General features: G+C 44.4%; 1 protein-coding gene across 3 annotated transcripts in view; it reads left to right on the forward strand.

Annotated features, from left to right (window-relative positions):
- The first annotated feature begins 5,335 nt into the window (after nucleotides 1-5,335).
- The window catches only part of FAM110B (family with sequence similarity 110 member B), a 102,097-nt gene continuing 92,430 nt past the window's right edge, over nucleotides 5,336-15,002 (forward strand). For 2 of the 3 annotated variants that reach the window (XM_042870256.1, XM_042870263.1), the window contains exon 1: nucleotides 5,336-5,418. The gene's annotated coding sequence lies outside the window, so the exon portion shown is untranslated. The remainder of the gene's footprint in view (nucleotides 5,419-15,002) is intronic. The other variant, XM_042870262.1, reaches the window with a different exon arrangement.

The following is a 15,002-nucleotide window of genomic DNA, read 5'->3' on the forward strand; positions in this document are numbered from 1 at the left end:
TCTGAGGTTATGTGATCCTTGTTTAATGGAGTAATCAAAGCAAACACTCTTGGAGTGCTAGGTTGGAATGTTTGTAAACCAGATAATGAGCAGGCTTCTCAGCAAGGGTCTATATGAGGCATGGGTGGATTCAAGCCATAGCTCCCAAGGTGCCTGCTTCTTGGCAATGACAGGGATATGTGGGTAACATTCCTCTGCCAGCATATTAAATAAGCCACAAGACACATAGCGAATGGATGTAATTTGCAAATGTGTATGGAGAATGGGTCCTGACAGTTTTATTTACAAAGGCAAGCAGCTATTTGCTGAGTACAGATATGACATGCTATTCATCTTGCTGCTGCTATGCCAGAAGGATTGTGCTTATGATAACAAACTGTTAGATTTGATTGTTAGAATACTTATGCAATGTTAGTAATAAAGGGTGTTTAAAATCATATCTCATTTGTTCTTGGGCAATCGTATGGTATTTCTTATAACATTTTTCCTGGGGCATTGCAAGGGACAAGCCTAATTAAAGAACTGATATCTGTCTGGCTCAGCTTTAATGGCCCTGTATATGCAGGGAAAAGGAGCAGCCACGTCTTTATTTCCCTGCTTGCATGGGTTGAGGCAATGTGTCAAGTGATGTAGTCATGTCCTCACACCTTCTGGCTCCTCCATTTTGGCTGGGTTTACCTCCACACACCTCTCGAAACTGAAGAGTAAACACAGCTGTAACAGCATTGTAGGTAATGCCCAAGGTGAGTGCAGAGAAAATTGAGAACAGAATGAATGCCTTGTAGTGGATCCTAAATATAGCTATGTTCAAGTTGATGGGGAGAATGCAGTGGCTGAGACAAGACAACAGTGTGTTGTCCTGTGTAGTGCTGGGCTTCAGGGAGCTGGGAAGGGCTTTTGGCCTTGCTTACTGCTTGGCACAATGGCTGTTGAGCACCAAGAGAATGGGTAAATGTGACACATATCTCTTCTTTACCATTTCTTCCATTTCAAATAAGGCCCCAGTAGCATGGTGATCATGGAACGTAAAATTTTTCTACAGTTTATTGAAGGAAAAAACTATTCCCCACTGCTCAAATACAGGACTACAGGGTCTTATGCCACCTTGTTAGTGTGAGCAGTTGTGTGTTTTGGGGATCAGACATAGGGAATTCAGTCTTGTTTTATGAAACACTGGTCAGTGGGATTTAAAATCATAGAATCATTTGAGTTGGAAGGGACCTTTAAAGGCCGTCTAGTCCAACTCTCCTGCAGTGAACAGGGACATCTGCAGCTACATCAGGTTGCTCAGAGCCTGGTTCAATCTGATCTTGAATGTCTCCAGGGACAGTGTATCCACACTTGTCTGTGCAACCCATTCCAGTGCCTCAATACCTTTATTGTAAAAATAACTTTTTCCTTATTACCAATTTGAATCTCTTCTCATTTTAGTTTGAAACCGTTTCTCTTTGTCCTATCACAATGGACCCTGCTAAGGATTCTGTCCCCCTCCTTCTTGCAGTCCCCTGCTAGCAAAAGAAAGGCTGGTATCAGGTCTCCAGAATCTTCTCTTCTCCAGGCTGAACAGCCCCAGCTCTCTCAGCCTCTCCTCATAGGAGAGGTGTTCCATCCCTTGGATCATTTTTGTGACTCTCCTCTGGATGTGCTCCAACAAGTCCATGCCCCTCCTGTATTGAAGATTCTGCATTTGGATCTAGTACTCCAAGTAAGGTCTCATCAGCGCAGAGTAGAGGGGCAGGATCACCTCCATCATTCTGCTGGCCACGCTTGTTTGGATGCAGCCGAAGACACAGTTGTTGAATGTGCATGTACAGCTCAGGGATGTGCAAGCTGTGATTTTCTCAGCCATCCAGACTCCACCTCAGCAGGTGTAGCTGAGGGAACTGCATGGACAGAGGAGGTGGACCAGGCTGGGATCAGACAGCATGTACGTGCTTCACTCATGGATTTAACCCAGGAGAAGTACACTAAAAAACATGTTGGTGCAGCTGCTGTAGGATGCTTCTGATTTCAGATCGCCCCTCCTTGTCTGTGGTCTGAAGTAATACAGAGTGAATGCATCCTACAGGCACAAGTGGCAGAGAGGAGAGCTGCGTTGTGCAGTACTTAAACTGCCAGGGCTAATTGCGGCAGTAATCCAGGCAGCAATCTGCATGTTCAAATGTATTTTGATCATTATGCTTGTGTTAACACAAGCAGACCAGATCCAAAATCCAAACATGCCGCAGTCAGACCCAGAGAACTAACCAGAGGGAAATGAGCTCATTTAACCCTGGCTGCCCCTACAGCAGGTGACTGCTTCCTCCCTCTGCTCGCTGCTTTGCAGACAGCATATGTAAGCCAAAGTGCAACCAAAATTCCTTTTGAACACAAGCAGGCTGAAAGTTCAGAAGCAGCAGTGAAATGCAGACTTGCTGTTGATGGCAGGTTGAAGGAACACGAATAAAAGCAACCCATTGTTTGGGTGGACAGAGCTTGTCTGCACTGTGGGTTGCGCTGTTACAACATGACCTTGAGAACCTGTGTTAATTAACACAATTTTATTTTAAGCAGTGTCAGCTGCTTCCAAGTAAACCTGCTGATCAGACTGACAAATGCTTTATTCTTGGTCTTATAAGAATTTGGGCCTAGGTAGACAGTTATAATCAGTAGCTGGATTTTTAAAACCCTGTATCTCAAAACCTTTTGTAAGTTATGAAGCGTTTTAATGGACCAACAAGATGAATTCATTTTGTAATCATCTGTTCTTACGTATGTGTGAAGAAATAAGTCTGGAACTGGATAATTTTCTGTCCACCTCCAAAGATTCCCAACTTAGTTCCAGACAACTCAGTCTCTTATGCATGTTTTATTTTAGCCTTACGGAATTAGATGAGTTTAATCAGGTACATGCACACTCATAGAATTAGTCTTTGCCTCGGATACCACTTGTACACGGAGGCTATGGCATCCTGAAATACAAATCTCTGTGTGCAAGGATAATCATTTATGGTGCCCTCAAATGTCATCCTGGGTTCAGAGTGCTGGTTTCATTAAAATGACTTGGAACGTGACGATGTCCCTGGGTGCTCATGATTAACTTGAGTCTACGGCTTGCCTTGCAGGTGGGGAACTTCAGGCAGTGCTTTTATGGGATGGTCATCTGTCTGAGACAGAGGCTGTTACCAATCTTGATGGTGAGAATGAATATTTTAATAGCTATATTAAAATTAAAGGGTGAGATATTAATTGTATTATTCCATACTTCTTCCCAGAGGCATCAGCTGCAGTGTGGCATAATTTAATAAGGCTATCCATCATGTGATGAATTGGTGTGAAAACGTTACTGGTCAGTACTGTAAGAAAGAGCTCTGTAGCTTTTGTTTCATCAGGAAGGGTGCACACAACAGAAGTGCTGTTTGACAAATGTTTGTGTGTTGTCCTGAAAATAAAGTACTGGTAGGCCTCTTTTTTGACTAGGAATTGCATGTCAAAGTGGCTGGTCGGTGCTAAACAACCTGAACAGCTTAGAATCAAAAACCTTGTGCTCCATGATCTTTGCACTGAGCTGAAGCAGAGGCCACTGTGCTCTGAGTGTCTGCACTCATCAAGAGCTTCCAGGTGAAAACGTGGAACTGCTGGAGCTCTAGGGGGTTACTAATGAACACTGGGGAAAGCAGGTTTTAAGGAAGGCTGCCAAAGGTTCCCCCGGGTCCTAACAACTTGGTATAGTTCTAGTTTGTCAGCAGTTCACTGAAAGGTCACTTTATAGGTGGTCCTGTGTAGGTTGAACCACTTCAGTCCAACTGACTGAAGTCTAAGTGCTCTTTGGAGAAGACTTCATGCAAGAGTTCCTAAGCCCCTTCTAAGTGAGACACAGGAAGATCCCCTTCTAAGTGAGACACAGGAAGATCCTTCCCTTTCAACTATTTTAACTGATGTGAAGGGACAGCCTGTGTTGTCCTGAGAACTCAAACTGATGACCTGAAATCAGGAGTGGTGTTACAGAACAAGAAATGGACAGGTGTGAAAGGTTTGCTTTCACAAGGTGCTCAGAATTCAGTCAGCAACTAGACATGTGCATCAATGTGCAAATCACAGAACCATGGAACATCCCAACTGGGAAGGGCCCCCAAAGATCATTGATTACAAATCCTGCCTCCACACAAGATCACCATTAATACAAATCCTATGTCTGAGAATGTTGTCCAAACTTACCTCGAGCTCCAGCAGCTTGTGGCCAGGACCACTGCCCTGGGCAGCCTGTTCCACACCGACCACCCTCTGGTGAAAAACCTTTTCCTGATATCCAACCTGCCCCTCCCCTGACACAGCTCCATGCCTTTCCTTTGGGCCCTGTCGCTGTCACAGAAAGCAGAGCTCAGCGCTGCCTCTCTGCTCCCCTTTAGGAGCTACAGCCACCATGAGGCCTCCCCTCAGCTCCTCTGCTCTGGGCTGAGGGACCTCAGCCACTCCTCACACATACTGCCCTTCAGGTCCTCCTTTGGATGCTTTCCTTGTCCTCTCTTCAGCCCAAACTTGCACCCAGTGCTCAAAGTGAGGCCACAGCAAAGAGCAGAATAATCCCTTCCTGGTGACTGTTCGAGTGTCAATTTTTGAAAGAAAAGCAATGCACACAGACAACGGGATAAAGGTGCAACTGAAATCTGTTTTGTAGTTCTTGATAGCTACCAGGAACAGAATACTAAGAAAACAGTCTTTATGGCTTCTTTTATCCTTTGCAATTATTAAAGAAAAAAAAAAAAAAAAGGGAAAAAAAAAAAAAAAAAAAAAAAAAAGAAAGAAAGAGAGAAAGAGAGAGAGTGAGAAAGACAGAAGGGAAAAACCCCACAAGTTAATTTAACAGAGCAGTCGCCAGTCAGCTCCCCAGGCATAAACAGGCAGCCGAGGCGCTGTGCGTGGGCTGACTTCAACGCTGGATGCCGAGCAGCGCTTGGCACAGGTGAGCGGGGCTTTCATCGCAGTCCCAAATTAACATCGCTAATGCCGTGCCGTCCGCGGCCGAAGGAGCAGCCCCGGGCGGGGCTCAGGGCTCGGCGCCCGGCCCGCCGCCCCCACGCCCGGCCACGCCCCGACCGAACAAAGGCGGCGGTGGCGGCGGGGCCGCTCCGCGCAGCGCGACCACTGCGAGGGCGAGCCCGCACCGACCCGGGCCCGGCCGCGTTGGGAGGGCCCCGCACCCCGGCCCCCACGCTCGGCCTGGCCCCGCTCGGCGGCGTGTCGGGAGGAAGCGCCGGCTGCGCGGCCGCCGGCCCCTCGGCTCGCCCGCCCCCCGTCTCCTCCCCTTCACGGCCGATCCTCCGCCCCCTCCTCCTCCTGCTGGCGGCGGCGGCGGCTTTCTCGGCCCGGCTCTCCGCTCTTCCCCGCGGCTTCGCCTCGCTCTTCAGCGGGAGGCTCCGCGCCGCGCCGGCGAAGACGGTAAGGGCGGCGGGGCGCGGCGCCGGGCCGAGCCGCGATTCGGGGTTCGGCGGGCGCGGTGGGGCCCTGGACTGAACGCCGCGCCGCCGCTCCGCAACCGCTCCCCCTCTCGCTGCGGACCCCCCGCGGCGGAGGGAGGGCGGGCGGGGAGCGGGCGGGGGTTCATCCCACCGGGCGCTGCGGTGCGTTGCGAGCCGCCCTGCCCGGTGGGGAGGGGGCGGACGGACCCGTCGGGTGGGCGCCTAGAGGAAGCGGAGCCGGTTCTGTGCCCGCTCCCTCGGGATCCGGCGGCGGAGCGGGCGAAGCGGTTTGAAATTCCTCGCTAATATCAAGGGACAACATATGGCTCGGGAGAAAGCAGCTGGGAGGACTGGCCGGTTAGCTGCTCCGAGTTATTTTTCCCGGGTCGGTGCGGAGCGTGAACTTCCTCCCCTGGACTCCCTTGCGCGGGGATGGGGCCGAGCACATGGTGTTGCTCTGCCTCTGACACCGCGCTGCCCGAGCGGGACGGCTGGCGGCTCCCGGTGCTGAGCTGAGCCGCGGGGAAGGCTTGTCCGGAGGTAACTGGCTTGTACGGCCCGTACTCCTCCTGCGCTTACCCAGTGGTGCATCTTTCCCAGGGCAAGGAGCGAAGCTGTTTCCTATGGTCCAACGCGTATGACAACGTATATAATAGAGGAGGTTAAAACTTTCAAAAATCTTGCGTGGGCACATCTACGTCTTCCGTGCCATCACGGTGTTAATTCACTTAGACCCGAGTTGGGGGGATTTGTATGCTGATCCGTGCTTGTGTTTCAAATCTACAGTTATTGTGTTCAGATACTTACGGGTGGAACATCCTTTATGCTTAAAATGACAATGCTATTGTGTTTTTAAGCAGGAGGATGACTTTTATCTGTAGGGTGGAACTTTTATCTTTAGTGTATACCTCTTATCACATGGCTGTAGTGCTCTGTTTTTTAAATCTACTGATCTGCTGAGTGGCTTTGCAGAGGTCACTTTGCAATTTGACTTCACTCCCCTGTGAAATGTGTCTCTTGATTAAATATGGTTCTGGGTTAGAGCTAGTGCTTTCATTTCACATCCATATTTATGTACCATAGGAGCCATACTTTATAGGGCAGCTTGTTGTTGGCTCTGCCCATAGAGCCTGCTGGTTCTTTGGTGCATGGCATGCTGTGGGCGTACAGTGTGCCTTGTGTCTCACGTTGTGTCCTACTTGTTTTAAAAAGTTTGGAGCTCTGAAAAGGTCAGTGTAATCCATACCACCCCAGCACGCAACTGGCTTAGAATTAACAAAACCTTTCTGAGCACTTCTGGAGCAAAAAAACGGCACCCTATTCACTGGGGTGGGATGAAGAGGTTTTTGAAAACTGTGCTTCTCTGTTGTGAGAGTGGGCAAGTGCTCGGGTTTTGCAAAGCTTCAGTGTGAGCTGGTGAGACCATTTCTGGTGATGCAGGCTGAGAGAGATGAAGGATCGCTGGTAGTCTCTGTGGGGATGATGGCAGTTGTTTGCCATGGTGTGCTTTGGTCAGAGCTGTATGCTGGCTTCGACAGGCATCCCATTGTAAAGGATCGTAATCATTTGATATTTCATGATGCAGTATTGAATCTGTGGGTACAACCTCTGTGGGCAGGAAGTAACAAGCAGGTGTCCGTGCTCTCTTTACAGCTCTGTAGTGTAAGTATACCAGGAATGTACTTTTTGGGTGATTTATTGCCTTGATGGAGCTGATAGCCCTGAGCTGCCCTTGTGCCAGGACATTTCTGCAGATAATGAGAGAAATCGTGTCATGAGTCAAAGCTAAGAGGGGAATGGTGTTTTCCAGGCACATACAGAACTCATCTGCTGTCACTTTGCTGGAGTGGCTCTTACCATATCCTGCTGCAGCTCATCTGAGCGCTCTCTCCCTGCACCTTGGGGCTGATGGCATTTCAGGTAGTTCCTGGAGGGGCTCTGTACAAGTGTGGTTTTACAGTGGGCGTGATGTTGCTTTCTACTTTACTTTATAGTTTACATTATACTCCAAAACCAGGAGGAGTGAATTTCATTTAATGAGGCAAAAGTGCGTGAAGTTATGAAACATGGCTCTATAATTATGTTTTGGTTGCTCAGAGCTACAGAACCTATTTGAGATATGGTGCTAACATGAAAAAGCGTAGTGTACAAAAGTCTTCCTTTTTGAAGTATGCTTCTAAAAGTGGTCATGTATTTCAGCATACTGATTGATATTCAGTCTAATTACCATGGGATATCTTTTGCCCATTAACTGTAGAGGAATGGGCAGTGAACTTATATATATACCCTTATATATACACCCTGTCCAGAGCTGGATGTCATGTCTTTGAGCTTTTGTTCTGGAATGTTTCTGGTCTACCCATGGCTGACACTGGATCTGGCTTTCCATCACTAGATTATAGCTCTGTTCCACAAGGTGCATGTGTTGATTAGCCACAAATTAATCATTGTGAATTAAAATGAGGGATTAATGTGTCAGCTGCAAACTGCTTTTATTTCAGAAGGTCAAGTTCTGAGAAGTTAGAGAAACTAGTTTGTGAAGTCCACTAAGCTAAAGACCTACAGGTCTACAGATTTGGAGGGGAAAAAAATATGTTGGATTGCATTAAATGAAGGGTACAACATCTGCTCAGAACCTGCATTTTAAGCAGAAGGAAAAGTTTTCCAAGGAGTCTGCGGACCTTGCTGCAAGACTAAGTGTCCTGAAAAAGATACCACAGGCTACCAGAAAACTTCTAAGAACTGAAGTGAAAGAGGAGACTTACTGTCAGTGGGCTGAAACTGCAGGAGTAACATGTATTTCTGAATGCCAGATTGTGAAGAAATTTAACATGAACAGAGATTTTTTTTTTTTTTTTTTAAAGGTGGGGGGAAGAGAAGTTGGGTTTGATACTGTGAGGACCAGTTTGTAGTTAAGGATGTGACTTTAACAACTCCAAAATTAGGCATTTATGGTCAGTTTCTATAGAAATGAGGATTTGAATATGGGAGAAAGACAGCATGACAAATAAATAAAAATAAATGCTGTCAAGCAAAGGAAAGCAAAGAGTCTTTGCTGTAGGACTCTGAAAGGGTTGGCATAGAATGTTGGAGCCAGGTAAAAAAAGCTTGTTGTCTGTCAAATTGGATGTAGTGATTGTGATAGCAGTAAAGCAAAATAATTACACTTGTGTTAATTTTCTAAGGAAAGAAGAATGAGATCTATTCACACTTCTTGCTCTGGTCTTGATAATATTCAGGGATTTAGAACAAATTTAGAATGGAAAAAGTAATTAAATACACAAAGATAAGTGGAAAACAGGATAAGATGCATCGTGGATTTGCTACAATTAGGTCATGGGAGACTAAAGATGTATTATTACTGGATGAATACTGAATGTTGTAGACAAAAGGAGCAGAAGACTTCAGTGGTGCTACAGTGAAAATAGCTAGATTGAAAATACGAGGACTGGTTAAAAAAGTGGTTAAGTTTAAGGAGACACCAAAAAAGAAATTGTGACTCTGGCTGCATGAATGGAGTTGCTGGTTTGGGGTAGGTATTGCTGGGGAGCTGGTCGTCTTTCCTTCATATCAGCTAAGATTAATCTGTGCAAAGGGTGATTGCTGATGAGGTGAAGTCAGGGAGCACAGTCAGCATTGAGGAAGGTTGGATTGTTGCACAGGGAGTCTTGAATGTCCATGATGACCGAAGTGGTATGGATGAGAGAAGTTAAATAGCTCTGAAAGTGAGATTATCTGCTGAGTGATTATTAGCAGCGCATCTGCTATCAGCTGGGAGGTCATCCTTTAAAATAGGTCTGCAGGGGAAGGCCTACATGCTGTACTCAAACAGGGATGACTGATGCTGGACACAAAAGGAAATGCAGTGGTCACCAAGATCTCTTCAGCAGAGATAGGCAAGTTATTATACAAGGCATTGGGAGATTTCATGTCAAATGTTGCACACAGTTCTGGTTACTTGTGTACAGAGAATATAAAATTCCAGTAGAACGTCTAGAGGATCATCCAGGCTACAAAGATGGTGGGTGCAAACAGTCTGGATTTAGATGGAGACTAAAACTGAAGCTGTGTTGGCTTTTATCTCTTAGTTAGGGCAGACAGGAAGGTAGCAGCTGCTAAGAAATTCCCTGGGGCAGATTCTTAGGGAAGAGGAAAGGTCATAAACTGAAGTTCATCTGTAATTGTTGATTAAAAGCTTGTTGTACAGGAGGATGACTGGATGTCTTGTTGAATGAATGTTAGAAAATATGTATGTTGAAAATTGAAATGAGTATCCAGACTCTGATGGCTGGGAAAATCTCCCGCCTGTTGGTCTATTAAATCAGTTTATGTTTGAAGTTTGCGTGTGACTGCTGAGGAACCTGCTTGAGTAACTCAAGATACCTTAAGTTTGTTGCTTCAATCCTTGATGTAAATCAACAGAAATAGAAAATGCTTCCATGAAGGAACATCATGAGCAGATAATTTTTTTTTTTTAATTTTTTGAGGATGACTGTAGTCCAGTCACATGATGGCGAATGGAATTTTTAGCAAGTAAAATTCTTGTCAATGCCATTAGTAGCTGCTGCTTTTTTTTTTTTTTTAGTGCATAATGGAATCAAGTATAAATCATAAAATATTAAAGATGACCACAAATTAATATGCATGGGATAGAAAACAGAAGAGCAGTCTGGAGGTCAGGATGGCTGATGAACACATAAGTAAGGACCACGCTGTCCTGTTGAGTGGGTGTTTACATCCATCCTCTGTGCTGAGCCACACAGAGCCCAAGGAGGCCCGGTCACTTCACTTCACCCTGAAGCATGAGGCATGGCAGCTCACACACTTTGTTCAGGGTTTCCCTTCAGCTGAAGGCTTGTCTGGTAAGAACAGAGGGCGTGTGCCTCATGGAAAGCTTAATGATGGCGTATGTGATTTGATGGCCCCACTGTGTTGACTTTGATCTCCTCTATAGCATTGGGGCCTGCCCATTTGTATGCTCTTCTCTGGCTGGGCTTTGTAGACACAATCTGGCTTCTGGAAGCTTCAAGAGGACTCTTTATACAGGAGGAAGAATGTATGTCATTGGTGCGGATGCATCTTTAGAAGAAGCATTTTAAAAAAGCAAGATGCTTTGAGAATGTTTGTACATCAAAGCAAGATCAGTGTCTTGATACTGTTTTATGTCTGTTTGTTTTGAATTTATAAGGCAGGTGTCTAGCTTCCTTAGAAATAATACAGCTGCAAACTCCTTTCCACTGTAGTTGTGGAAAATTTAATAGTTCAAATTTTCAATGTTTGCTTTAAATACATGTGTTTTTTCCTTTTTTTTTTTTCCCCCCTCTTCTCAAGTGGAGCTGTGTAATGAGCTCAATGTGTTGGCATCCCCCATAGGAAATAAACGTGAAAAGATTGTACTGAGCCATCAAAAGAATAATTTAACAATCCCAGGGAAAATTGAATTTATTGTCTTGGTAGCTTTTAGCATGTATTATGCTATTCACTTATTGTGATTTTTTTTTTTTTTTTTTCCACTTGCTGCTGTTGCTTTTATATGAGTGATGAGTATATCATTAAAAAAGATGAGACCAGGTCTATGCTTTGCGTTTGTGTGGCATCTTTTATTTGACAACTTTCAAGTTCCAAATGCTAATGCGTGAGGTGGATAAGTTATTTCAGGTTTATAAAGGAGAGATTCAACCTGAACTTGAACAGCCTCCAGCAAATCAGCTGAGCACACATCTTCTGGTGCTTTGTTGAGTTCTTTAAAACACCAATAATTTTTTGTTACAAATTTGAGGTCTTGGAAAAGTCTGCATTAAGAAATGGGAGGAAATGTTTGAAGACTTTATTGGTCAGGGAAGCTAACAGCCACATCCAGTATCATCTGCAACTCTAGCAAGTGAAAGGAGCATCCTTGTTGCTACTGTGTTGATGGCAAGCATGGTCAGTCTGGGAAGCAGAGAAATGGATTGGAGCAAGAGGGGAGTGGTTTAAAGAGATGGAGGTAAAACCTGGAGTATGCACAAGTGGGAGAATACGAGAGAGATGTGATTGACAAAATAAGAGTTAGGGAAAGACTCTGAATGAGCAAACCAGTGAAAAGGGAGATGACAGAATTGCTTGTGATACACTTCAACTCGGCATGCGTATTAATGCGTGTTCGAATTAAATTGGAAAGCTCATGTTTTATTCATCACTGTGATGTGACTGTGGGAGAGCTATTAGCTGGCTGGGGTTGCGCTATTTAGAGGAACATGTCTGAATGAAGGGAGGGTACAGTGGGGAAGGAACAAAGCAGAACCTTGCAGCAAACTGCTGGGAGAACCTCTTAGGTGTGAGCATCTGCCAATTACGTGGCGTTTTGTGTACTTCACAAACAAAGCAAAGGAAAGGAGAAGAATTGTGGGAGGAAGAAAGGGGGAAGAATGGTTGTTCTGCAGCCTTCCAGTGCTCACTGGCAACTTTCTTTCAGATTTCCACCTGGTGTTTTTCTTATCCTTGTGCAAGTAGGAGCTGAAGAAGCATCCTTTCATTGTGAAAGGTAGCAGCACTGGTAGCAGCATTGTTCTTTCTCCAGTACCTCTACATAGCATTAGGCAAGTCAGTCATAAATAACTACACAAATTCATGAATGGACTTAGACCTTTGGATTCAGAATGACCTTTGTATGTTGTTGTCCTTTTCTGTTTGACAGCTTAAACAGTGTGTGCTACCCAGGGAGGTCAGTGGGCCATTGGAAGTGAAACTGTTTCTCTTGTGTGTACTGGTGCGTGTATGTAGATATGAGTAGTTAAAATGTGATGGATTTCACTTCTATGTTCAATTTAATTGCAAGATTCCTATTATCTATGTTGTTTTGCCATTCCGAGCTGTGATATTGCTGAAGTGTATTGCTGAGCTCTTCCAGTGAATTACTTTTCTGTGTTAAGCGACAACTGCAGTGAGTGACAATGCCAAATTAATTTAAGTGGTAGGCAGTGTGAATGGGAGTTTATGGAATGCTTTCACTCAATTTGGACACGTGTTATTTTTAACTAATATCTACTAGTAAGAAACTGGAGTCCCAGTTCTGTAACACATGACATTTGTGCAGTGTGTTTGTGTAAATGCATGGGGAACATCTGCAGATGTGAAGGTCTTGCTTAGATTTTTTTTCTTGCAAGACCACAACACAAGCTTTGCTGAAGGCTTTTCTGATACTTTCATTAGTTCTTCTTTTATTTATTGTTACTGTTGTCCTGATCTTGTAATGTTTGCTGTGCAAGTTCAGGGGATTATTCCCACTATAGTATTGAGCCCTAATTGAGCAAATGAAATAATGTATATTAGGTTAAGCTTCAGCAGTTGTAGCTGAAGTGAATCCCACAAATCTTTGTATATTTAAAACCACACATTTCAGCCTTTTTTTTTTTCCTCCTTTCTTCCTATTTGGTAGACTGTAAGGGAAAGAAACTGACTCTAATGAAGCAGAGCAAATAGGAATGCGTAGTGTAAGCAGTTGAATTTGGAGAGAAAATGTTTTCCTCTGATCTTTGCCATAGTGGTTTGAGGTATTCACTGGTGATTGTGTTAAGCAAGATGTGTATATTTAGAAACAAATCTTAATTTGATTTTTTTTAATAAACTCCTTATTATAGAAAGCTTGTGCTATCAAAGTTTCTATTTTTGGAATGAGGTCTGCTTTTTTCTGTTTAATTGGAAGATGATCAGTGTCATTTCTCTCTTCCTTCCCTCTCTGTCCTTTCCCCTTAAAACAAAACTTGCAGTCTTTAGACAAAAGTGTCTTTGTTTTTACATTTGTTTTATGAAATCACTTAAATCCTTTGGGAAAATCTTTCCTCTCACAGGAAGAGGGGGGGAAGAATTCTCTTATAGCCAAAAACAGCAAGCCTGCTACCAGACATAACAGTGTTTTGCTATCTGAGTAGTAACAGATTGCATACAATAATCTATTTTTTGTCTTAAAATGAATGAATAAGTGCAATTGCAGAAATGCACACAAATAGGCATGTATCTTTTACTCAGCAATTGTAAAATTAGGAGGACGTGGGGTGAAAATTGCTGTGGGACTTTCTTGGAGCTTCTTTGGTCTGTTGCTAGTGGTGGAGGGGGGGAGATGAGGCTGAGGGATTGATGACTTTAAAAGTGATATTTCAAAGCTCCACAAGATTTAAAAAAAAGAAAAGCTCTCTTCTGGACTTTTTGATGTTTGGAACTCACTTTATCCTAAAATCCTCCTGGTTCGACATCTTCAGGCTGTTCTGATGCTTGGCTGGGGTTGTGAAGCCATCCATCCTAATTTTCAAAAGACAGCTGCTACAGTAGGCAGATGTGCAAATTACCCTTTACTGATCTAGGAGCCTGGCAACTGACAGGAAGCATTAGCATGTGAGAGAATGAACCATAAAGACCAAAAACTATGTGAAATATCACCGTGCTAATTTGCCTGCATAGGCTTTATTCCGAAAATATGCTAAAGAACAGGAATGCTGATGAGATGGAACAAGATTATTGCAGCATGCCTTCCCCTACATGTAATAAAAATGCAAAATTCTGCCAGTGGCTTACTGTTTTCAGCCACCTGTCTTTTTACAGGAGTCTGAGGGGATCCAAGATAAAGGGAAGTAGTGTGAATAGGTTCTGAATGTGAATGAAAAATTAAGGAGGTCTCACTTGAGGCGAGGCGGTAATAGTTTATTTTCTGTAAAGGAAGAAATCAGATACTGGACTGAAACTATGATATAATACTGACCTAGGCACCTTTGTAAGTGTATGGAGAATGTGGAGTGTGGTGGCTTCTGAGGCATTCCTCACCTGGCATCTCCTTGCATCTTGGACAGTTCACAGGTGTCTTGTATGTAGCGTGATGGTGAAGGCACATGCTGCTTATTTTCATGTCCTGGCCCTGCAGGTACCCCTGCTCATCTTTCTGGTGCCCAGTGAGGGAACTGTGAGACCTTGGGTCATTTTGGAGTAGTATCCATGCCACTTGTGAAGAGGCATATGCAGAGAATGCTCACCTAGTATTTGGTCCCTTTCTAAGCGCTCTTCCTAAAGACTAGACTAGAGAATCAGAGGCTCTGGGGACATAGCAGCTGAATTAACTCCTGCTTAGCTGGCTAAACAGTAGTATCAATGCTTGGCCTAATCTGTGAGCGGCCAGATGCACCAGGAGAAGCCCTGTACCCCATCAACTGAGTTTAATAAGAGTTTTTTTTTTTTTTTTCTTCTGAGCTTTCATTATCTGTAAGCTGCTATGAAGGTGTCAAATGATGCTTTTCCAACTGTTGGAATCAACTTGGTTGTTTTCCATGTTACTTCTGTGTTGCTGTTACTGAAAGGGCTTGGTATAAGGCACCCAGCCTGCGATTGAAATCAGATGTGTGTGCTCCACCTGCAGTGTACATTTCATTGCATCCTCTATCATTGTGATTCTTACTAACCAAGTGCTACTAATGGCATTATCTGACTTTGCAGCCAGATATCATAGTGTAATTCTGTAGTGGCATTGCAAGGCTGTGAGACAGCTATGTGGTGCCCACTGCTGTGCTCTGAATGCAAGGAGCTGCTGTCCAGGTGAGA

This window comes from Lagopus leucura, unplaced genomic scaffold (genome assembly GCF_019238085.1).
Source record: "Lagopus leucura isolate 7727_CA_CO unplaced genomic scaffold, USGS_WTPT01 Super-Scaffold_100002, whole genome shotgun sequence".
Classification (NCBI taxonomy): domain Eukaryota; kingdom Metazoa; phylum Chordata; class Aves; order Galliformes; family Phasianidae; genus Lagopus; species Lagopus leucura.